Source organism: Sminthopsis crassicaudata, chromosome X (genome assembly GCF_048593235.1).
Source record: "Sminthopsis crassicaudata isolate SCR6 chromosome X, ASM4859323v1, whole genome shotgun sequence".
NCBI classification, from domain to species: Eukaryota; Metazoa; Chordata; class Mammalia; order Dasyuromorphia; family Dasyuridae; genus Sminthopsis; species Sminthopsis crassicaudata.
The window spans coordinates 9,601,866-9,627,076 of record NC_133623.1 but is presented as its reverse complement, the minus strand read 5'-3'; the positions used below and the strand labels follow the sequence as shown (position 1 = coordinate 9,627,076).

At 43.7% G+C, this 25,211-nt stretch overlaps 1 long non-coding RNA gene across 1 annotated transcript in view; it reads left to right on the top strand.

The window, feature by feature from the left end:
- The window catches only part of LOC141548206 (uncharacterized), a 246,360-nt gene that overhangs the window by 46,731 nt on the left and 174,418 nt on the right, over positions 1 to 25,211 (top strand). Inside the window, exon 3 of the long non-coding RNA XR_012483847.1 lies at positions 7,366 to 7,527. This is a non-coding gene — a long non-coding RNA (uncharacterized LOC141548206). The remainder of the gene's footprint in view (positions 1 to 7,365; positions 7,528 to 25,211) is intronic.

The window sequence follows — 25,211 nt, the reverse complement described above, 5'->3', positions numbered from 1 at the left end:
TGCTCCCTTTTCCTGGAAGGACTCCCCCTCCTGGTCTCTTTCTCCAGCCTCCTTCAAGTCCCTGAAAAAATCCTACCTTCTATAGGAATTCTAATGTCTTCCCTCAGCCAAGTAAGTCCCTTTTATCCTGTTTATAGCTCTTTGCACACAGTTGTTTGCTTGGGGGCTTCCTCATTAGACAGTGAACACCTTGAGGACAGGGATTGTCTTTTCCCCCTCTTTATATCCTCAGGGCTTCTGGCAGCCACTCCATAAACCATGTTTGTTGATTGACAGATTGATTGTCAGAAAGAATTCCCTACAAAACCAAATGTTTTATTTTATATATATATATATATATATATATATATATATATATATATATATAAATTCAGTTTGGCCCAAGATTCTGACCTGTGTAGACTATGTCAGGTTCTTAGGCAAAGCCCGGCAGCACCTTCAGACCTGACTAAAGCGCACGCTGAAGGGATCTGATTCCCAGCATGAACTTCTGACTGACTCCCACGGGATTTCTTCTGGTGGCTCAGATTGTTGTTCCCAAAGAGGCCTGCTTGCCTGGCTTCTTGCTTGCCTCATCACAGAGGGTTGGAGTTTTCAAAGAGGCCTCCTCTTTGGCAAAAATAGCTTCTGTTTACGTAGGATTCTGGTACCTCAAATGGTCCCTCCTTCTGCTTCTCTCCCCCACAACCAGGTTAGACACTACTAAGCTTTTGGTTAAGGGCACCCAGAGAGGGATTAGTCTGCTCTCTCTCTTTCCTATCCTGAAGAAGGATTGGGGGAAAGAAAGCCCAACCAGAACCCCAGCTTCCCCCTGCCCTTTGTAGCCTTTCAGCTTCATTTCTCTCTCAATTCAAACCTGCTAGGAGAGCAGCACTTTGGCAATAGCCACAGGCAAATGGAACAAAGCCAATCACCTCCACCAAACCTTTCTGGTCTGGCTGGAGGGATGCACTGGCCCATTGGTACGGTCTCCTGCTTAAAAACTTTTAAAGTTTTTAAAACTCAGACTTTCCAATAGTCACTCCACTTGTTATTTAAACCTAGGAGCAACAGATCCCGAGTATTTCTCAAATTTGGGAGCTCTTTTCTCAAGTAAGATACCAACTTAGTACAAAGGGACTCTCTTACTTGGGAAAGAAATGACCAATGGCTCTACCCAATTCCTGCAAGCCTGGCCCCCACACAAGGAAAATGAAACTGATGCTCCTGTGAAAATGAAGCATCACAGATAGGGTGGGTAGTACTTCCTGCCCATCTCCATCCATCGGGCACTCCCTCTCTCTAGGATTGGCTGTAGACACATCTAATCATGTCCATTAACAGTGGGAGGGAGAAGAAGGATTGGAAGCCCATGGATCACGGAGGCCCACTGCACTGGTAATGGCTTTAGGGGGGAGGGCCTTTTGCGTCTGAGAAGTGAGATCACAAGGACCTATGTTTAGTATGTCAGCTAAAAAAATAGGAAACCTTTTATTCAAAAGAAACAGTCTGCAATGGCCCTTCCTTCCTCATCTGGGCTGTCCCCTCGGGACACTCTCCAACTTAGCGCTATTCCTTCCACCTAAATGGCAGCACCTGGAACTAAACACATACCTGCCTCCCCAAAAAGTCTGACCGAGGGCTTCTCACTTTCTTATTCCTGTAAGCTCTCTTAATACTGTCTAGCTCCTTCACCCCCATTTCTTACTGGTGAGTTGCTTTTTTGGACATCATACTTTCTGTCTGTCCTTAAGAAATTTCATAACCAGGCAGGACAAATAGACAAGGGAAATCCCACTTCAAAGAATTGTAGAACTCATAAAGCATCTAGAAGTCAGCCTCCTAAAGCACTCTCAGGCCCTGCATAGACACAATTATAAAATGCTCCTTAAAGACATAAAGAATAAGTGAAGTAATTGGAGGGATAGTCGTTGCTTATGACTGAGTTGAGCCAGTTGAATTAAAACAACAATAGTATCGGGACTCATTTACAGGGTTAGTGTTATACCAGTCACCAAGGGCTGATGGTACTGAGCAAGGCACAATAATAGCCACTCCTTTGGAGGTACAAAAGATTTTTAATATCAATGGAGACAATAAAAAAATATAAGAGTGGGGAACAGAACTCCTAAACCTTGAACTAGATTACAAAGCAGTGATCATCAGAATCCTTTTGTGCTGGTTTAAAAATAAAAAAAGTAGATCTAAGAAACAGGCTAGCCAAGAAGAAATCAGAAAGAATGGAACACCGTAATCCATTATGTATCTAAAATGGCCACATGCTTTGTCCCAGGCATCCCCAAACTGTACATCTACCTCAAGGAGATGAAAGACAGAAAGGTCTGTTGCGTGTACATCAAAATATTGAGAGCAGCACTTTTTGGCAGGTGATGGAGAATCAGGAACAAAGTTGATGCTCATTTGCCGGGGAATGGCTAGATAAGTTGTGGCACATTTATATGATTGAATAATATGTCATAAAAAAGAATAAATATGCATGGAAAGCTATACTCTTGATTGAAAGTGAAGTGAGAAAAACCAAGAAAGTGATATGCAATGGCTATGACACTGAAAATCAAAAAACAATAAATCAATCAAAACACTAACAAAAAAATCAAAACAAAATTATGACCGAACAATCCCCCTAACAATAAATAACAAAAACTACAATCTGAATGACTAAATTTGGCCTCACAGAAGAGCTGGGAAAGCCGCTTCCCTTCCCTTCTCTGCAAAGGTAGGAGACTGGGTGAACGCTGCTGTGAACAATGTCAGTCTCCCGATACTTTGAATGAAACTCTTTTCCTCCTCTTTATTATAAGGAAATGCTTGGTCTCTGGGAGAGGGAAAGGGAAGAAATATACTAGATAGAAAGCGGGAAGTAAAGTTGATAGAAAAATAAAAGAACAACATTTCTATAAAAAAATAAAAAGATACCAGGAAACTCCTTTTAGTATAAATTATCTCTGAGTCCCCATTCTGTATTGGGAGGAAAAGTTTCTATATGGGGAGTTCCTTATTCTAATGAAATCTTAGGTTCAGATTTTTTTGTAAATCACCCTGGTTTGGTTTGGCCAATTTCCTGATTTGTCATGGCTAGCCCCGTGACCAAAGCTCGGTGACATCTCTGAAGTCAAATGATGCAAATCCTCTGCTGCCCTTTCCCATTTGCTGGGAGCCTACTCCCATTGCACCTTGCCTCTCTGTCCTATTGCTAAAGAGATCCACTAGTTTGGAATCCTCTAGGCCTTTTCAATTGCTTGGAGCCAGAGTCTTCCTGTTCTTATACAGGTTTGCCAAGCTAGGCCCAGGTCCTGACTCACTGGATCTCCTGATTCTCTAAAAGTTCTGCAACTCTAAGTGACATCCAGCACCTCCATTTAGCCCAGCTGATTGGAGCTCTGGTCTATGTATGTGTCTCATCATCTACATTTTATACACATGCCAGGGGAGCATCCATTTGAAGGCGACTGTAGGGACCCAAGCCATGGGTGGCCCTTCTCAACTTGGAGATATCTATGAGAGGCAACCTTAACATTCACTTACAAGGTGTGCTGTTCATAACTCATCTTATTTGGGTCTCACAGCAATAATATTCTTCTCATTTTCTCGAGGAAGAACTGAGGCTCAGAGAGGTTGAGGTTTGAATTTCAGTCTCTCAACCCCACGTAGAACATCTCGACCACTATACTGCCCTTCAGAGATCTGCTCTTTTCATCTCACTTCCCAGATTTTACCTTTTTTTATGAGATAAAATAAATGAGATGCAAATACAAATATTTGATGAAATACCTGACAGCAATTCAAGGGAGCTCGGCCCCCCAGCGCTCTGTCTGAAACCTGCTGAGCACCTGGAGGGGGAGCAAAAAAAAAGAAAATCACCTTCCCCTTATCTTGCTCTGGCTTGGCTGAGACGAATGTGTTTGATCTCCATCTTTGGGGAAATGAGTCTTAGTCAGATTCCGAATAAAGATCGCTGTCAGGAAACACTTGTTTTTGACAAGCCCGACCAAGCCCCTCTATTGCCGGCACCCTGACCTCGGGTGGCAGCTGATGAAAAGGACTCAGATAATGACTGCTGCCTAGTTGGCTGATAGAAATCCGAGCCAACACAAAGAAAGCTCCGGCATCGCCTGCTCTCATCTCCAGTGTTGCTGGGAGATGAGAGTGCTGAGACTATTATTAATTGTGTTCGGAAGCGTGTGGGCACCGGAAGGCAACTTGGAAAGCTGACGGCTCCCCAAGCAGCTTCTAATGGGGGAGGACAGATGAGAGTTTAACAGGACATGGTGGATAGAGCCAGCCTTGACCATAAGCCCAAGCAACTGGATAGGAGACATTCTCAGAAAATTCTGATCCAAAAGACTCCCCCCACCCAAGTCAGCCTAGGGGGCTGAAATTCTACTCTTAGAGATGGCTTCCTTTGAATGAAGGAGAGTGTGGCCGAAATCCACCCCCTCTATGGTTGGAGATCAAAGGGGGAGTAAGGATGGGGGAAAGAGGGGGCTTGCTGTAGTGGGCGGAGTATTGGCCTCCAAGTCCAAAAGGCCTGTGTCATGATTCCAGGCAAGGTACTCGCCTTTACTCATCCTGTGTAAAAGGGAATTATAAGAGGATTGACTTCTCGGGGCTGTTGAGAAGTTCAAATGAGATATCTTTAGCGTGCCTTACTAGCTCTTAGCAGAGGCTCTCCAGTGGCCACATGGGGTCTTGAGCGCTTTGGGGGAAAGGCAGTACTGGAGTGTCCAAGGCAGAATCTTGGCTTCCAGCCACCTACATCACAGGATTTCAAGGTAGAAGGGTGCTTGGAGACACAGTAAAGTGTGACTCCCTGAGAAGGAGCGAGGTCAGCCATGGCTGCTGGAGGCATTGAGCTAGTGATAGCAAGGGAGCCTGGTGAGGGGTTTAGGAGCCTTTTATTGGAATGGTGAGCCCATAAAAAAATGAACCACTGAGGTAGAGCAAAGGATCATGGTCAGTAACAGATCCTAAAGAGCTCAGCCAGGAGATAGGATGGACCCATCTGAGCTGAATGTGTCAATAGGGACTGGGAACAGCTCAGGGATGAGGAATGACTAGTCCCACATTTCTAGTCGACCAAACCTAAAAATATCGGCTGAACTGGCAAATCATTCATCCCATGGGCAACTGATGATGTCCTAGAGCCAAAGTGGGTGGAGTTCAGGGACAGATTTTTTGGGGGGGACCTTTGTCTGGCTTATCAGTAATGTTCCCAGGTGGTGATGGAAGAGCCAGAGCAGCAGGCTGCTCCTGATTATAACTGAGCTGGGATGAAGCCCAGCTGGTACTGAGGATTGGCAGTTTCTTACAGGCCTTGGCACCTTTTCTGGCAGCAGTTATACATCAAAGGCACAGAGATGACAGGAAAGGCCCACCAGCTTCAGGACAGGCCCAGACAGTCTTGATGTCCTTGATATCCTAGCAACCTGGGGAGGATACAAAGGTGCCTGTCCCCAGGCTGACTTAGCCAGAACTACAGCCAAGTTCAGAAGCCAAGCTGGGGAGATCATTTAATGGAGTCAGGGGTATGCCTTTGGAAAATAGGATCCTGACCTCAGGGGAGATTGGAGGCCTCTCAGCAGGACCTGCTTCTTGCCTGGCCTGGGCCAACTACCTTGGTTTCCCATCCTGTAGCCCTTATCAGTGGGTCCCTGTGGTGTCATCACCATTCTCCTCTTCTAAGGGCAGGAAAATGTCATTCTGAATGGCTCTAGCCCCCTAGGTCTTGACCTTCATGTTTTTTGAGAGTCTCATTGCTGGGTCTTGACTTCCGTGATTTTAAGGGTTTTATTGCTGGGCCTTAACCTTCCTTGTCTTTTGAGGGTCTCGTTGCTGGGCCTTGACCTCCATGTTTTTTGAGGGTCTTGTTACTCTGGTTGAGGACTTGAACTAGAACATGGAAGCCAAGCCTGACAAAGTGAGAAGAGAGAATAGCCCAGGGATAAAGATATGAGGTCAATGGAAGGCACAAGAATAAGGAAAAGACGTTGAGAACATTGGCTAAGGGCAGAGCCAACTGGGAAGCCATGGCTTGTCTCAACTGCCCAGGGTTCGTACCTGAAATTCCCTGATACTGTGTATGGGAAAGCTGACGTGCCTTGTGGTGTGGGGAGAATTGCCACTAGACATGGCAGGGGAGGTTGTAGGCCCAAGGGTTGGGAGTGTTCTCCTCTGAGCCCTACTTCCTATCCCCAATGAGAGCCTGTAGGCACACTACATGAAATCAGTGTCTTTGGTGGACTTTCCTGTCTTGCTCGGTTTCCCCTCCCCAGTGTTATATTTGTGAATTTGGGGTTTTAACTTTTCCAAGCCTCATCTTAAACGGGCCGTTTTATCCAATTGTTTTTAAAGTTCAACGAACCCAGAGCATCACAGAAGAGTTGGTCCAGTATGTTTCGGGGTTTTGCTCACATATTAGGTTGCTTTATGAAAGGAGACCAATGCAGAGGAGCTTTGGCAGCCCTAATTCAGTTGAGTCTCTGGTCCCATGGATGTGTAACCGTTTGAAGCTGGAGGAAGCCTGTTCTCTTCCTTTGACCATCTGATTCTCCCAATCCCACCGGGAGCTAAGCAGGACAGTGGTTGTCATTCCTAATTTTTTACATGAGGAAAAAGACTCGGCTTAAATGATTTACCCAAAATTGTGCTGCATGATGATATGGCATCCAGAACCTGAACCCAGATCTCCTGACTCCATAGCCTTATTTGTTTGTAAGTAAGCTCCTGGAAGATAAGCACTGTTCCATTTCTGCCTTTGGATTCTGAATATCTAGAGAGGCAGTATGGTACAGTAGGTAGAGAGCTGACTTCAAAAGCAGGAAGAACCAAGTGGCTTCAAGTCCCTCCTCTAACCCAGACTGTCTGTGTGACTGACCAAATCACTTCTCAGTGTTCTAGGCAATTCTCAAAGATGGTGGGGGGCAGGAAGTTGCTATCCCAAGTGCTAGGGATGGGCAGCTAGGTAGCACCATAGTGCACTGAGCCTGGAGTCAGCAATCTTTCTGAGTTCAAATCTGAGCTCAGACACTTACTGACTGTGTGATCCTGGTCAAGTCAGTTCATCCTGTTTGCCTGAGTTCCCTCATTTGTAAAATGAGCTGGAGAAGGAAATGGCGAACCGCTCCTGTATCTTTACCAAGAAAACTACACATGGGCTCATGGAGAGCGGGACATGATTGAAACAACTGAACAACAAAGATTGGTGGGGGTGGGAGTAGGGATTGGATTGAGGTTTAGGATTTCCTCAACCAGACAGCTCCTTGGATGAACTAACGGGACTTATTTTCAGCACTTAACATAGTCCCTGACACATAATAAAGCAATCAAGAAACTTGGATTGAAATTGATTTTGTTCCCTTCTTTCAGGAAAGCCTCCAAATTTGGAGAGGTCTCTATGAAGAGTGGAACCTTCCTTTGCGTGACAGAATTCAAGCGCTTGGCATTTGGGCTAGCATGGAAATGACAGAGAGACTATGAAGGCTGACATCCTTGAATACATTTTGAATGATTCCACGAACACGCTTGCCTGTGAGTATTTCCATTTATTTTCAAGGAATAAGTTTTGCTTTGTTTTGTTTTAAAGTCATCTCCTTGTTCGGGGAGTTGGAACCTTTACGATTCACCCTTTGGTTGGGGGGTTCACTTGTACTGTCTGTGCTCTGAACACGGAACGCAAACATGGCGGCGATCAACCCCCCAAATCTTCGTGACTCGGATTTTCAGGGGGAGGATGCTTTGGGGTTTCTGTTGCCATGGAAACTCAGATTTTTTTTCTTGTAAAGTGTTAAGTGTTTGTATTAAAAATTAGAGTCCGAAAATGGAGTGTACTACCATCATTTCAAGTACTTTTAAAGGCAAGCATATAGCTCCCTTCAGAGCCCGAGCTCTATTTTTAGGGCCTATTTGCATGGTGTGTTGGGAGAGGAAGATTTCCAAACAAGAACATTTTTGTTTAAAAAATATACATACACACATATGTGTGTATACACATATGTGTGTATATATGTATAAATATATACACATGCATACATATATACACATGGTTGTGTGTTAGGATTACTAAGTGAGAACTCAGGTTGTCTGGAGGGTGACAAGGTGAGAATTCAGGTTTTCTGGACAATTACAAGGTGAGAACTCAGGTTGACTTGATAGAGGGGGCAAGCTCATTGGCTGGGGTGGTTCTTCCCAGAAGCCCTTGCATTATCCCACGCCCATTCTCTGGGAGGATAAAAGAGATAGCACTGGGCCCAGAGAGCAGATAGGCCTGGAGAAGGATAAGAGCTGGAGGAGATTCAGAGCCAGGATTCAAGAAGAAAGACTCTGCATTGCATCAGGCTTGACGGGGCTCTCTGCAGGAAGGGAAGTCACTTCTAAGGACAAGAGTTAACAGCAACTGCCTGGAGACAACGGTTCATTACAGGAAGAAGAATCTGTCGGAGAGATTTGAGTAGAAGACACAGCAGATCTCTTCCCAGAGAGAGATCCAGCAGCTTCTGGAGACGATAGCTCGCTACATTTGGCGTCCACACGTGGGGCAAGGACTTTTGCTTATCCTGACAAGAGGAGCTAGACCAGACCTTCGCAATTTGGCGCCCGAACAGGGACAGACACGGTCCTGATTCCAGTGGAAAAGCTTCCGATCTAGATCTCAGTCTCTCTGACCCAGAACCGTGAGTAACGAGGAAACTTTGTTAAAGATTAATTGAGTGTGCTAATAGATAAATAAGGAACTTGTTAAGGGCTAAACCAGCAATATCTTATAGTGAAATGGGGCAAACACCTTCTGTTCAAGGAAAATGTTTAGAGAGCATCATCAAGGTTATGAAAAGCCAAGGATTGATTATAATTTTAGAGGAGATTACTGAACTTTTAAGAACTGTGAAGGTTATATGTCCTTCTTTTTCTCTGGAAGAAGAATTGGATCCAGATGAATGGGAATTAGTAGGAAAGCAATTAGGTGAACACTATAATTCCAGGCCAAACTCAGTTTCCAAAGATACAATTCATACCTACAATTTAATCCAAATGGCTTTAAACAATGTTATTCTAAAGGAAGAGATGAAGGAGCAAAATGGGGAGGTGTCAACTAAACTAGGTGAAAAGGATGAATCAGATAACAATGAAGTTAAGTACAATTCTGAGCAACAGCAACAGGAGCACCTCCCATCTCCTCCCTCAATTAACCCTTCAGAGGTGGAGGAAGAAGGAGGAGGGGAAGAGACAGAAATTCAAACAGAATCTCCTGAGAAGCAGCCTAAGCCTATGACAAGATTAGAAAAAGCATTGGTTAAAGCTAAGAGAGAAGGACAGGATATAAGTGATTTTATACATGCATATCCTGTGATTGAAAATATTGACTCTGTAGGTAAAAAAAAAAAGGAGAAGATATGCACCTTTAGATTTGAATAAAATTAAGGATTTGAAAAAAGGTTGTACCCTTTATGGGGCTACATCAGCTTATGTTAAAATGTTACTAGATGGTTTGTCTTATGAAGTCCTAACCCCGAATGATTGGAAATCCATAGCAAGGATATGCCTGGAACCTGGAGAAAATTTATTATGGCTTTCGAAATTTCATGAATTATGTAAAATTCAAGTCAGATGCAATTTGGAAATAGGAGTTAACACACAATTCACTTTTGAGCACTTAGCTGGTGAAGGTCAGTATGGAGAGAATTCGGAACAGATTAATTATACCATGACAATATATGAGCAAATTGCTAAGGCTGCAATAAAAGCTTGGGGTGTCCTCCCTGGACAGAAAGATCGTGGAGAGGCTTTCACTAAAATAGAGCAAGGTCCCAATGAACCTTTTGCAGATTTTGTGGGACGTTTGCAAACTGCTGTCAAAAGAACTATTGGAGAAAATGCAGCTACAGAAATAATGACCAGACATCTGGCTAAGGAAAATGCCAATGAGATTTGCAAAAGAATTATATGGGGATTAGACAAAGATGCTCCTTTAGAGGAGATCATAAGACGCTGTGCTACAGTGGGAACAAATGCTTTTTACACCCGGACAATGATGAATGTGGAAAGGCAGGGTCCCTCCTGGCAAGGGACTTCTAGAGAAACTCGGCGATGTTTTCAATGTGGAAAAATTGGACATCTAAGAGCTCAGTGTAGATATGGAGATACAGTGAGAAGACAGGGTGAAAGAAGACCCAAAACTCCATGTCCAAAATGTCACAAGGGCCTCCACTGGGCCTCCGAATGTAGATTGACCCAGGGAAATGACAGGTGGGGCCCAGCTTCAGCCCCCCAAGTGGGGCATGATGGCAGCCGAAGTTACATCCAGAGAATTTTAAGACATGATCAATCAGCCAAAAGGCAATCAGATGGAAGAAAGGGATTGAAATTAGGAAAAATAGAGTTGTGTGCAGTAGAGACTACCGAGATACTCCCTGGAGAAGTGAAATCTGTTCCTGTTGAGCCTATGGATCCTTTGCCTCCAGGCACAGTAGGCTTGACCATTTCACCTTCTGAGAGTGCCTACAAAACAGTGTCTATCCATACACTGATGTGGGAGACTGGAGAAAGTGTATCTAATATCCCAGTCACTAACACAGGCAGACAACGTGTGATTTATCAACCAGGAGAAGTAGTAGCATCAGGCTTATTGTTACGGACCCCTAATAAGTAACCTAGTGATAGTCGCCTAGATTTTGACTCCAATGAACAAAATCCAGGAATATATTGGACAGCAGCTGTGACAGCTGACAGACCTATGCTTACTATTTATATAAATGGAATACCATTTGAAGGATTGGTAGACACGGGTGCAGATCGTACAGTTATTAGAAGTGCCAATTGGCCCGGTCACTGGCCAAAGATTAAAGCAGACACCTATATGTCTGGGGTGGGAGGATCAATAGCAGCAGAAGTTAGTGCTAGGCCTTTGAGATGGGTATTTGAAGGAGAAACAGGAGCTTTTACTCCTTTTGTGGTTGAAAAAATCCCCATCAATCTGTGGGGAAGAGACATCTTACAGCAGATAGGATTACAAATAAGCACTTCGGCTTTTTAGGCAGGGCTGCTGTTGAAGGCCTACCTGCACTTTCACCAGTTCCTATTCAGTGGAAGACTGATTCACCAGTGTGGGTAGAACAGTGGCCCTTAAGAAGTGATAAAATTCAGGCCTTATTAGACATAGTGCAAGTACAACTTGACCAAGGACACTTGCGGCCTTCTCTAAGTCCTTGGAATTCCCCAGTATTTGTGGTGAAAAAGAAATCTGGAAAATGGAGGATGTTAACTGATCTAAGAAGAGTAAATGAACAGATGGAAACTATGGGAACTCTTCAGCCTGGACTTCCATCTCCTACTCAGTTGCCAAGAGAATGGCCTCTATGGGTTATAGACATTAAGGATTGTTTCTATTCTATTCCTCTAGATAAGGAGGATATGAAAAGATTTGCTTTTTCAGTGCCTAGTGTTAATTTGGCCGAGCCTTATAAAAGATATGAATGGACAGTTTTGCCACAGGGAATGAAAAACAGCCCTACTATGTGCCAAATGTATGTTGCAGCTGCTCTTGCTCCAGTAAGAAAAGCCTTTCCAAAAGTAATATTGTTACATTATATGGATGATATTTTGGGATGTGCACCTGAGGAACAAATGTTAGAGGCATGTCTACAAAGGACCATGGAAACACTTAAGTACTACAAACTGCATATAGCTACAGAAAAAATTCAAAGACATGCTCCTTTTCAATATTTAGGATATGAAGTATATCCTAAGACACTCACAGTACAAAAGCTTTCTTTAAGAACAGAGAAGTTGAACACCTTAAATGACTTTCAAAAATTAATAGGAGATATCCAATGGATGCGTCCAGTGTTAGGCTTAACTACCAATCAACTACAACCTCTATATGACATTTTAAGGGGAGACAGTGCTTTAAATTCACCACGCCAGCTTACAAAAGAAGCACAAAAGGCTTTGAGAGAAGTTGAACTGGCTTTATCCAATGTGGTTGAAAGAGTCACTCAAAAACCCTTGGAAATATCAGTTTTTGCTACAAAAGAGGCACCCACAGCAGTCCTTCACCAAGGAGACAGTGTGATTGAGTGGGTGAACCTCCCAGCACAACCAGAACAAAGCCTTACACCTTACCCAGTGCTTGTGGCTAGGATTTTATTAAAGGCTATTAAGAGAGTAACACGATTATCTGGAGTAAGTCCTGAAAAAATATACACATTCTATACTAACGCACAAATTAATGTATGCTGTGAGACCATCCCAGAATGGCAAATTTTATTGGCCACCGCTCCAAATTTTGCACATGGATCTCCATTAAAGATAACCCGGCTACTACATAATTGGCGGTGGATTTTTGAAGAAAAGGTTTCTAAGGTTCCTCTTAAAGGACCAACAATCTTTACAGATGCCTCCAAAGAAAATATTTGTGCCATATACTCTCATGATTTAACTATAAAGAGAGTAATCAGGACTCCTTTTCAATCCACTCAACAGAATGAATTATTTGCTATCATGCTAGCTCTCACTTATTACCCAGGAGACGTAAATATAATTACTGATTCAGCCTATTCAGTAGCTGTAGTACAAAGAATTGCCACAGCCCAAATAAAATTTGCAGCCTCCAATATTTATCAGCTCTTTAAGGAACTTCAAGAGCAAGTGAGAAAACATCCAGGCAAGATTTATATCTTGCATGTCCACTCACATAGTGGACTTCCAGGTCCCATTTTTGATGGAAATTCAAAGGCAGATAGCCTTCTAACCATGTTAGCCAGTAGTCCTTTATTTCAGGAAGCACAAGAATCTCATTCTAAATATCATCAGGCTGCTCGAGCTTTACGTTTACAATTTGGAATCACAAGAGAGGAAGCTAGGGGCATAGTAAAAAGCTGTACAGCTTGTCTTCCTTTCCATGCTCCTACACTCCCTCCAGGGAAGAATCCTCGTGGTTTGAGACCCAATGAAATCTGGCAAATGGATGTGACCCATTATAAATCTTTTGGTCGTCTATCTTTTATCCATGTAGTGGTAGACACCTTTTCAGGATTCACATTTGCAATGCCAGCAGCAAAAGAGACAGCCCGAGTGGTCACTGAATTCCTTATACAAGCTTTTGCAATTATGGGTGTGCCACAAGCAATAAAAACAGACAATGGACCTGCATATACGTCCAAACATTTTACACACTTTTGTGCACAGTATAAGATTTTACATACCACGGGCATACCCTTTAATCCTCAAGGGCAGGCAATAGTAGAGAGAAGAAACAGAGATATTAAGACACTCCTCCAAAAACAAAAGAAAGGGGGAGCCACAGGTAGCCCTAGGGAACTTCTAAATTTAGTTCTCTATACCATTAATTTTCTAATTTTTGACAAAGATGCACTGGCTCCAGCAGACAGGTTTTATAACCCACCAGAAGGGCAGTGTCCAGTGAGAGCATCTCCACTGTCCTTAGATAATCGCCAGGTGATGTGGAGAGATCCAGAAAGTGGTGAATGGAAGGGACCAGATAGGTTAACTGCCTGGGGGAGAGGGTTTGCTTGTATTTCTTCAGCAGGAGAAGGAATCAGATGGGTGCCAACGAGTCATATTCGCCTTGTCCATCAGAGAGAGACAGAAAAAGAGAAAGATCTCAAAATAAAGGAGAAGATCTAAGAAACATCTGACACTGAAAGAGCCATTGGACTTCCTCACACAAGATGAGACTAATGGACAATGGACTTATGGACATTTATAAATTTTCAATTTATGATTATGTTATATACTTCTAGCATGTGTTATGTTACTATGTTACTATGTGCTTATGTAATTCATGTAATTATCTGTAATACTTCCCATATTGATGGATTTATGTTTCAAGGTCATTTATGTAATTATCTGTAATACTTCCCATATTGATGGATTTATGTTTCAAGGTCATGACTGTCCTATGTTCTAAATCAAAAGAAAGGGGGAGATGTTAGGATTACTAAGTGAGAACTCAGGTTGTCTGGAGGGTGACAAGGTGAGAATTCAGGTTTTCTGGACAATTACAAGGTGAGAACTCAGGTTGACTTGATAGAGGGGGCAAGCTCATTGGCTGGGGTGGTTCTTCCCAGAAGCCCTTGCATTATCCCACGCCCATTCTCTGGGAGGATAAAAGAGATAGCACTGGGCCCAGAGAGCAGATAGGCCTGGAGAAGGATAAGAGCTGGAGGAGATTCAGAGCCAGGATTCAAGAAGAAAGACTCTGCATTGCATCAGGCTTGACGGGGCTCTCTGCAGGAAGGGAAGTCACTTCTAAGGACAAGAGTTAACAGCAACTGCCTGGAGACAACGGTTCATTACAGGAAGAAGAATCTGTCGGAGAGATTTGAGTAGAAGACACAGCAGATCTCTTCCCAGAGAGAGATCCAGCAGCTTCTGGAGACGATAGCTCGCTACAGTTGTGTGTATGTGCGTGCGTGTGGAAGTTTCCATTAAAAAGTAGCACTATGTGTAAAAAGTCTGTGGAGTTCAAGCCCATCCACATAAGCACAAGTAATGGACACACTGACTGAGGGGGTTATGGTAGGGCACTCGTGTTGCTCCTCAGAGGAAATCTCTGGTGGTAATCAGCTTGAGACTTAAACCTTAAGAATCAGAGGACTTGGCTGTGACAACTAGTCAGGTGACCATGCTCGATCATAAGATCTAGGAGCCTGTTTCTTCATCTGGTCAAAGTCACGTCATAATCTCAGTCCGCAAACAAAAGAGATTGCTGGGGGAATATGTGGAAAGGTGAAAGGCAAGGGAAGAATACTGTGCCAAGATAATGAACCCTTCCTTGAGGATTCCATCTGGACCAAAAAGCCGAGGCTCTATTTGCTTGGGGCACGATTGTCCTGTGGCAGTAGTGGTAGCCAGGAGGATTTTGCTAGGTTTGCCCATGACTCTTGGCAGGATGTCAGTATCTTTCTACGACCATTTCAGCTGCTCTTAATAAACCCAAACTCCTTATTTGAAAAACTGGGCAGTTGCTTATAGACAGTCCAAAAGAGATTTTGAAACAGCTGCCAAAAGGCTTCCATGGACCGCATGTTCTTGTGTTTATAAGCCAGTCCAATGGATGGAGCGCTGAGCCAGTCCAATGGATGGAGCGCTGAGCTGGGAGTCAAGAAAAGCTGGGTTCCCATTCTACCTCTGATATGTCTTACCTGTGTGATTCTTGGCAAGCATGGAAGGAAGGAAGGAAGGAAGGAAGGAAGGAAGATAGGGAGAGAGAGGAATGGAAGGAAGGAAGGAAGGAAGGAAGGAAGGAAGGAAGGAAGGAAGGAAGGAAGGAAGGAAGGAAGATAGGGAGAGAGAGGAATGGAAGGAAGGAAGGAAAGAAGGGAGGGAAGAGAAAGGAAGAAAAAAGGAAGAATGGAAGGAAATAAGGAAAAAAGAAGAATAGGAAAAAGAGAGGGAGGTAGGAAAAGGAAGCAAGCAAGAAAGGAAATGTTGAAAGGGGATAAGTGGTAAAGAAAACAACCTCTTGGAGGCTGCTGTTGAATCTTGCCAGGCTCTACGATGACCTGGTTTTTCACTACAAAGCTTGTCTTTTTTTTTTTTTGAGAAATCAGCTCTCTTTCATGAAGGTTTGTTTTTATTGTGTTTTGGGAGAGAGAAGATTTGGGATAACAAATCTCTTTCCCCAGGATCTCTACTAAGGGGAGGTTGTTTCCATATTTTTGCCTGCCATGTTTTCATCTCCACATCCATTCCACATAATTTCAATTTCTTCTTTATCAATATATTGTTATAGGGAAGCAGTCATAATCTGTGGAAGAATCAGTGAAAGAAATTTGGGAGACTGAGGAAGATCTAAGAAAACAGATTTGGTTTAAAGCCTAAGCCCCTTTGAGGAGACTTTCTCTTTCTCCCTCTCATTTTCTTTTGTTTACTCTTCACATGTACATTTATCTTTCTGGTGTTCTTTCACATGGGCTTTTATCTTCTCTTGTTTTAATCTCTGTCTTTTTAAAATCAAAAATTATATTTTAATCAAAATGATCTCATTTCCTTCCTCTTTACAATGTATGTTTCTGTTAGAATATCTTTGTAGCACCTGAAAGTAAGCTGTTATCTTTCAGAAGAATCAGAGACCCAGTATAAAGATGTGTGATAGGTGTTCAATAAATATTTGTTGATTACTCAGTGAACAAGTCAAGGCTGGCTACTGATGATCTTATTGTGTGGCATTTGAGAAAGCAGGGACAAAGTAGTAAGAACTGTTTTACTGGGAAAATGACTTTTTGTAAACTGGCTATACCCTTTGACTCAATGATCCCAATCCCAAACATACACCCCACAAGGACAAGGAGATCAAGAAAGGACTCGTGGACAAGGTATCCAAAGTCTTAGTGCAGTTCTTAAGGTTTAATGGCTTCTGCTGCTCCAAGTACCGACTCTAAACAAATTCCATCATTTATATATATATATATATATATATATATATATATATATATATATATATATATAGAGAGAGAGAGAGAGAGAGAGAGAGAGAGATTGCTAGGTTGCTTGGTCTATATTTATTTGCATGTAGTTTCCCTCATCAGACTTCTTGAAGCTTCTTGAAGGCACAGACTTTGTCTTGCCCCTTTTGGTATCTTCAGCACTTAGCACAGTAGCTGTACCTGGTATATAATATTAATTTATTGATTGACACCTTATATACCAGTATAGCATTTGTAATACTTTTGTGCTGGTAAAAGAGAGAGAGAGAGAGAGAGAGAGAGAGAGAGAGAGAGAGAGAGAGAGAGAGAGAGAGAGAGAGAGAGAGAGAGAGAGAGAGAGAGATTGCTAGGTTGCTTGGTCTATATTTATTTGCATGTAGTTTCCCTCATCAGACTTCTTGAAGCTTCTTGAAGGCACAGACTTTGTCTTGCCCCTTTTGGTATCTTCAGCACTTAGCACAGTAGCTGTACCTGGTATATAATATTAATTTATTGATTGACACCTTATATACCAGTATAGCATTTGTAATACTTTTGTGCTGGTAAAAGAGAGAGAGAGAGAGAGAGAGAGAGAGAGAGAGAGAGAGAGAGAGAGAGAGAGAGAGAGAGAGAGAGAGAGAGAGAAACCAAGGGGAATGAACAAATCCTGATTTGAGAATATTGCAGGATGAAGTAAGCAGGTGAATGGCTCAGTGGTTAGATAGATTCCTGGCCTGGAGTCCAGAAAACTCATCTTTCTTAATGTGACCTCAGACACTTACTGTGTGGACCTGGGAAAGTAACTTAATCCTGTTCACCTCAATTTACAGTGAACTCAGGAAGGAAATGGCATACCACTCTAGTATCTTTGCTAAGAAACCTCCATGTGGAGTCATAGAATCGAACACAAATAACTGAACAACAAGAAAATGAGCAAAAAACAAGCTACACAATGACTAGAACAATTGGAATGAAAACAACACTTAAAAGGCAGCTTAAATGCTAATCAAATGCAAAGACCAAATTTGGTCTAAGAAAAGAGATCTCCTTTCTTCTTTGCTTAGAGAGTTTGGGTACATTATAGGTGCAGAGTGTCTTATCTGTCTTCAGATATGGTTGCTTTGTCGGTCAATCTTGCTTAACTTTTTCATTCTCACAATGATGATGTGCTCAATGTGAGAGGAGAATTGGAGTGGGAAGAGGGAGAGGAAAGCCAATATCAACAAATGTTTGTCATGCTAAAACAAAAGAGATCAATGAGCCATTTTTGAAATGGCTCTCTTATCCACTGAAGATGAAGCAGTAGCAATTGTGTGTATCACAACATTAGCAAAAAAAAAAAATACAGGGCTTGCTCTGGCTTTTTATTCTGGCCTGCCTCTGATACTTACTGAATATATGATTCTAGGCAAGTCATGTAATTTACCAGGACAAAAGGGAGTTGCTGGCCTGCATTGGTAGAGAGAGTTTCTTCCCTAGGAGTTCTCTAAAATAACAGGTCTGATTCCTCTCCTTGTTCTTCATTAGGCCTCTACAAGGGCATTTGGCCTTTCTGGTTTACTACGGAGATGGAACGCCCCTTTAGAAATCTAAAGTAACAGCACCATTTTGAAGTTTTCAATTCTATCTTGCTGTTATTGAGTTTCAGCTGATTGTGCAGGTCAAGGCTTCTTGCCATTTGATGGCTGGGAACTTCTAGAAAGAGGAAGCTGGGACTTGTAGCTTCTTGGCAGTGCTCAGTCCCAGTGTGACCTGGGCCAGAATCCTCCTTCCTGGGCTTCCACTTGGTCTTGGTGGCCTTGAAGGTGCCTTCCAGCTGTAGATATTCTGTGATCTAGTCCTGTGGCTGCCTCCAGTGCAGTCAGTAGTAGAGAGCAGCCTAGAGAGGAGGTCTGTGATTAATCTCTTGTTAGATGATGAAAAATGTTGTTTATTAATGTGTGTGTTTTATGATGCCTGAAATTTGGGTGCCTTTTGGTTAGGTTCCCAGGGTATTGTTTCCACTTTGAAAGCAGTTTGCACTTCTGTCTCTGTTACTCAGTGATGAATTGAAGTTGATTTCTTTCTCCTCTTATTGACTTTTCTCAGACAGGGGCATTAATTTTGTTTGGCTCGGCCCTAGGGAAGCAGTACATTGAGGAAATGCTATGGCTGAAGTGACCAACTCTGTGTATGTGTTGATGGTGGGGGGAGGCTGCTGAGTACAGTAGAAAATGGGGGAGATTGTAGGGGCTTCAGAGAGAGACAGCCTGAGACAGTGGATAGAGCATTGGGACTTGGAATCAGGAAAACTCGCTTTCAAATCTTGCCTCAGACCCTTACTAGCTGGAAGAGACTCAGGGCAAATCACTTTACCCTTTTCAGTGTCGGGTTCTGGATCTGTAAAATGGATGTAATAATACTAGTAAGACCTACCTTCCAAGGTTGATGTGAAACTCAAATGGAAAGTGCTTTACAAATCTCAGCTATTATTGTTGGGGAAACTGTTCACAATGATGAGAACCCGTTCAGTTTGTGTTTAAGGGCACATGGGGCCAACAAGGAGGGCGTCTCTTGGTTGTAGTTTTATCACAATCGGGACTGTGAAGGGAGGGGAAACAGCAAGCCTTTCAGAGAACCACATCCTCCAGGATGGTGCCAGAGGGGAAGAGATACAGGAGAGCCAGACACACCTGCGGAGATTTGGCGGGGTGAGGACTGCTTCTTCTGAACTGTTCCAGGTACGGATAGAGACAGAAAGCAAAGAGGTGGCTCAGATTTTCTGCGAGGGCAGCAAGGTCTTCAAAGAAAAGGCCAGTATACCGAGTCTGAACTCAGGACATTGGGAGAAGGCCATGGCTTCCAAAGAAGAGGTACTTAGCCTGCTTTTGTGTGTGTTCAGGCTTGAGGACTCCCATGCTACACATTTGTTTTATCTGAGAATTAAATTCTATATATTAACAAAAAGGAAGAGTTTTTCCTTGGAAAAGGAAAGGCAAGATAGGCAATGGGAGGTCAAGGAGAGAGTAGTAAACTGAGAGGCAAATGATTGGGAAAGTGCTCTGAAAACTTAGAGGATTCTCTTTGTGGCCTCTGCGACAACACGTTACACCCATTCCTATACATTTAGACAGCAGAGCTACCAAACGCTGTTCTAATGTTTTCGGGAAAAAGGAGGTAATAGTTTCCCTGGATCCTGCTCTGTCAGAGCAGCCTAAGAACTGCAAGTGGTGTCAGAGGCCCCATCCTTCTATTTCACCCAATATTTCAAAGGGAGTCATCATCACAGGAAGCATTACAACTCATGTCCTTAGTCCACATTAATGCTCATTACATGAACATCATGTTTGTTTGTTTTGGGGCACCACAATTTCAGAAGGACATTGATTTTTTTCTCAATCGTATTTTATTTTTCTAAGTACATATCAAGGTTGTTTTCAACATTCATTTTTGTAAGATTTTGAGTTCTAATTTTTCCCTCCCTCTCTTACTTCCCTCCTCCCCAAGACAGCAAGCAATCTGATACAGGTTAGTCATAAATAGTTATTTTAAACATATCTCTCTATTTTTCATGTTGTGAAAGAAAAATCAGAACAAAAGGGAAAAACCACAAGAAAGAAAAAGAAGACAAGCAAACAAAAACCACATGAAAGTACTATGCCCTCTCTGTGGATGCAGATGGCATTTTCCATCCCGAGTCTGTTGGAATTGTCTTGCATTTGCTGCATTGCCGAGAAGGGCCGAGTCCATCACAGTTGGTCACCACGTGATCCTGCTGTCACTTTTTACAATGTTCTCTTGGTTCTGTTCCTTTCACTCGACATCAGTTAATGTAATTCAAGGTTTTTCTGAAACTGGCCTGCTTGCCAACAGAAGGATATTGATAAACTACTGTGTGTCCATGGTATGGCAGCTAGAATCCTGAAGGGACTTCGGGTGAACTGGGATTGTTTTACCATCAAAAAGGAAATTTGGGGGAGAACCAAGAGCCGTTTTCAAGCATTTAAAGGGCTGTTTTATGGGGAAAATTGAAGCTAGATTATTATTTTTGGACAGAGAGCAAAACCTGGAGCAGCATTAGGGGCTGGGATTGTATACTGTTTCATTGAGGCTCTCTGTCCACGGGAGCCATCCCATCAAGGAATGAGTCAGTGGGCTGCCTCCACAGCAACAGTGGCGGGTTCCTCCTCCTGGGAGATCTTTGGTCAAAGGATCAATGACTAGTCATGGGGGTTGTTGGAAGAAAGGTCCTCGGGCAACTCTGGGTTAAAGTCTGAGGTCCCAACTCTCAGACATGGGGAAGTGCTTCAGTGAGCAGCAGTCTATTGTAGTGTTTGCTGTAGAGTGAGCTTGACAGTTAACAAGCTCCTTCATGTCTTGCTTCTGACATACTGGCTGTGCAACCCCAAACCAGTCCCTTTACCTCTCCATGGCCCTGGGCATCTCCTTAAGGAGAGAGGATATAGGTGAGCTACTCATTTACCAGGAAGAAGGAGTTTCCATCCTAGGAGTCCCTTCTCAGCCATGATTATCTTGTGCACCAGGCTTCCTTGCCACTGCCTGGTATTAAGGACCAATAACGGACATGGTAGGAAATGACCCCTTTCTAGTTTATCCAGGACCTTGGCTGAGGGGCGCAGCTGAGGAAGGGTTCTTTGTCAACATGGGATGATGCCTCATGTGACCCACAGCTTATCTCGTCAAAGGATGGCATGAGCTTCAGACTGGTACCTGGGACTCTCTGTGCATGATGTTTGACATTCCAGATCCATGGACCTGTCCATAAGAGGCAGCAGGTTATGAGCGGTATCGTAGCATCCTGGAAGTTCCACGTTGGAGGCTTAGGTCAAAGGATCTCAGCTCTAGAACTGGAAGGGACCATGGAGGACAGCTGGCTCAATCCACTTATTTTACAGAGATGAAAACTGAAACCCAAAGAGAGAAAGTGATTTGTCTTTGATTATCAAGGCAGTAGATGACAGAGCAAAGGCTTATAGCCAGGTCCTCTGACTCCCAAACTGGTACCATGATTCTTGGCTGTCCCCTTTGATGAGCTTTGTGGAATGGCTCATATGTTAAAGATCGGGACGTCTCTCTGGGGCAAATGTATCCATCCGGTCTCAGCCCAGCAAAGGAGAGGGTTTGCTTCGTGAGCTCTGATGACCTTGAATGCCTGAAGGAAGCACCAGAGCTAGTTCAGAGCAGCAAGAAGCCTGTTTTCTCATGACCAGATCAGCACAGGCTTCAGGCCCAGCAGTCCCCCCAGAGCTGCCATAGCTGGTGACGTTTTGTCCGTTGCACATTAAAACTCCAAGTTAGTTCCAGGTGATGGAAAGGACATTTCACTCAGTGCTGCCAGGTAGCTGCAGCAGCTCCTGAATCCCCAGCAAAGCTGGCTGCTGCTGTTTGTGGTGTCTGAACAGGGCAGGATCTGAACTGTGGGCAAGGCTCATCTGGAGAGAGCACTAGGCCAGCCTTAGTGTGACCAGCTCAGATCAGGCTAGCCCACTGTGACTCTCCTTGCCCCTTCCAACACATGCATTTGACAGAGAAGTCAACTGATGCCCAGGGAGGTGGCCCAGCTTACTGAAGATTGCACAGCAGGCTAACAACATATCTGTCAGTAAGAATCTGGCCGCCATATTGCCTGATTTTAAGGCCTTCGGTTATATCTCAAAGAGGTAAATTCTGGGGGCATGCCATTGGGCAGGAGAGATCTGATGAAAGAGAAAATCCTGAAATGACCCAGAGTCTCTGAGTTTTCAGTTTTAATGCAACAGGCATTTGTTAAAAATCTCCTATGTTGCAAGACCTGAGCTAAATGAACTCTGAGGACGCAAGGAAAATAGTGCTCTCAAGGAGCTTCCTTTCTACTAGAAAGGAACAGGAGGTAACAGTCATTGCAATCCTAGTTCTCTTTTTTTTTCCCAGAGCAGTAACTAGCAAGGGGAGGTCAGACCTTTGGACCAGGGCACTGAAATAGGGTAAAAAAAACATGGCCTCTCTGCTTCTTTTGTCATGGCTCCCTGCCATCCTATCTAGGCACAAGCTCACCTCTCTGCAGGCTGGCTCAGCCTCCTCCCATCTCCATAGATAGATTAGTCTCTGTGCCTTTGCCTCCATCTCCCCATCCCAGATGAATTTGCCCCATATGCCAGCGTTCCTAGATAGAAAATGTCATGGCCTTTCCTTCCTTCCCCTCTAGATTTTCTCTGTTCTTAGTTTAAAAAGAAAGAGACAGAGACAGAGACAGACAGAGATGGACAGACAGAGACAGATGGAGATAGACTGAAGGCCTTAAAATCAAGCAATATGGTGGCCAGAGAGACAGAGACAGAAACAGACAGACAGAGGGAGGAAGGGAGGAAGAGAAGGAGAAAGGGAAGGAGGGAGGAAGAGAGAGAGAGAAAATGAGAATGAGAATGCTCCCAGGTGATGAATGTCGTCAGGTTTGGAACAATCTAGCAACTCAGGATTAATGGTCCTTGCAATTGAAATCCTGGAGGGGCTAGTCCTGGATCCCACTGCCACTTCCTTTGCGTGCTGCCCTGCTTGTCTATAGACAGATTTGTGGAGAAGCCGGAAGATCAGCCACTCTCCTGTGTCCCCCACCCTGCTATTTCAAAGCAGCAAAGAGCCAGGCTTCAGCCAGTCTAGGGGCTAATTTGAAAGTCTAATAAGGAAATTTGGGCAGATGAATACCAAGTGGAAGGAGATGTCGCTCTAGCTGAGTGCTCCAACGAATTAAAAGTTGATGGGAAATCACTGGGCTTCAGGGATGGGAAAAGAGACGGATTAGTGCATGAGGCAAGGATCAATATTGAAGGGATAAAATAATTGAATTAGCAGATCTCTAGGACAAATATGCCTAAGGTAATGATCGGTGGCTGAACTCCAGACTGACACTTGCCAGGGAAACCGGGGCTTAGAGAAGCCAGGGAGAAAGGTAAACAGGTGTCTTTGAGCACTGCCCACCAAGGTGGGCTGGAGGGAGTTATCTGGTCCATTTCACTCCAGCACCAGTGCCAGCAGAGGGGCAGAAGCCACGGAGACTGGGCTACTTTGCTCGCTGTCCATGGTACGAGTCGGTGGAACTTGCCTAAGCCTTTGGAAAGGGCAGCGTCTTTCAAGGACCCTTGCCTCCTACCACGAACTTCAGCAGGGAATCGTCTCATCTTGGAAACTAGAGCGAGAGAATGGTGTCTGCCGAGGATGAGCAGGTAAGTAGATCCCACCTAGAGGAACGAATTTATCTCCAACCTAATGATCTGTTGGTTTAATGGACGATGATTTCCTTATAGGTTTTAGATGAGTTTCGGAAACACATTCTCCAAGCATATGGTTCGATCTGGGGACAGAAGAGTAAAGGCAAGAACATTATTTAGCCAGGTTCGATAAATGTTCTCTAGTTGTTGACTAGTTTTTATTTTTACATCCATCCCACAAACTTTTCTTAAGACGTCAAACATCAGGAGATGGGCATGAAAATAAGAGCTGCTCCTTGTCCTCAAGGGGAGCAGTCTCTGACAAGATTTTACCTTGACTTCTGGATCAAATGAATTAATTTGAACTTGGGCAAAAGATTCTTGGCAGTAACATGAAATGATCACTGGAAGACTGGTCAGTAAGTGTCCTAATGATCAGGTGCTGCGCACACGTCATGATTTTCAGCCTAGTCTGCTCCCAGCTCAGGGCTCCGTTAAGGTCCTCGAAGGCTTTGGCTGGACCCACTCAGAGCCTGGCAGAGCTGGGAGGCATTTTCTAGATCAGCTAGTCTTCATACTTCCTACTCTCATGGTTGTTCTAAACAATTATGTTCAGATATTTTCAGTCATGTCTGACACTTAGTGGCTCCATTTGGGATTTTCTTGGCAGAGATACTAGAGTGGTTGACCATTTCCTTCTCTAGCTCTTTCTACAGGTGAGGAAACTGAGGCAAACAGGGTTAAATGAATTGCTTGGGGTTACACAGCTAGGAAGTGTCTGAGGCCACATTTGAACTCGAGATGAATCTTCTGATTTCAGGTCCAGCACTCTATCCACTCTGCCATCTAGCTGTTCTACCCCCATAGTACAGAAAAGTAAACTGAGTGTTAACAGAAAGTCCAGAGTATCAAATGGATTTAATTGAAGTGAGTGTCCTGGGCACTTCCTGACCTCAGGAGGCTGGCCCATGCCAGCTTCAGCTCTCCATCTAAGCCACGCTCTTCTCCATCCTTTCTAGTGGTCTATTTGAGTCAATGCTGAAGGATGATAACAAAGAAAATGGGGGTGATGACAATGTCTGTCCTGCAAGATTTGATTTCAGGACCAAGAACTTGGCAGCCCAGTAGAACTTTTAAAAGAAAAAGGCTCCTGGAGTGCTCTTTTCTTCAGGATAAGGGAGGCTCCTCTTGTCTCTCTGTGGAAGCCCTTTGGCAATGAAGAGGGGTCCCCCAAACTCTGAAAATCCTTGAAAGAGAAAATCTCCTTCAACTCTGCCTCAATAAGGGACCTTGCCCCAAGGGACAGTTTCACCCTTCTTATCTGGGTGGGGTCAGCTCAGTCCAGAAACTCATTTAATTCAATTCAAATTCTAGCTCAAGCTGAAACTCAGCCAGGAGCCAACTTGGGACTCCACCTACAGGCCTTTTTCAGCTAAATCTCTCATTATAAAAGAGCCAAACTAAAACCCTCTCTTTGCAGAGGTTCCAAACATATCAGCTCCATGCTTGGCATCCCAAGGAGCCTCTTCCCACTGGAATACTCTTTCCAGTGCCATCCTCTCTTTACCCTCACCTATCTCCCTAACCAGACTTTATGCCTCTCTAT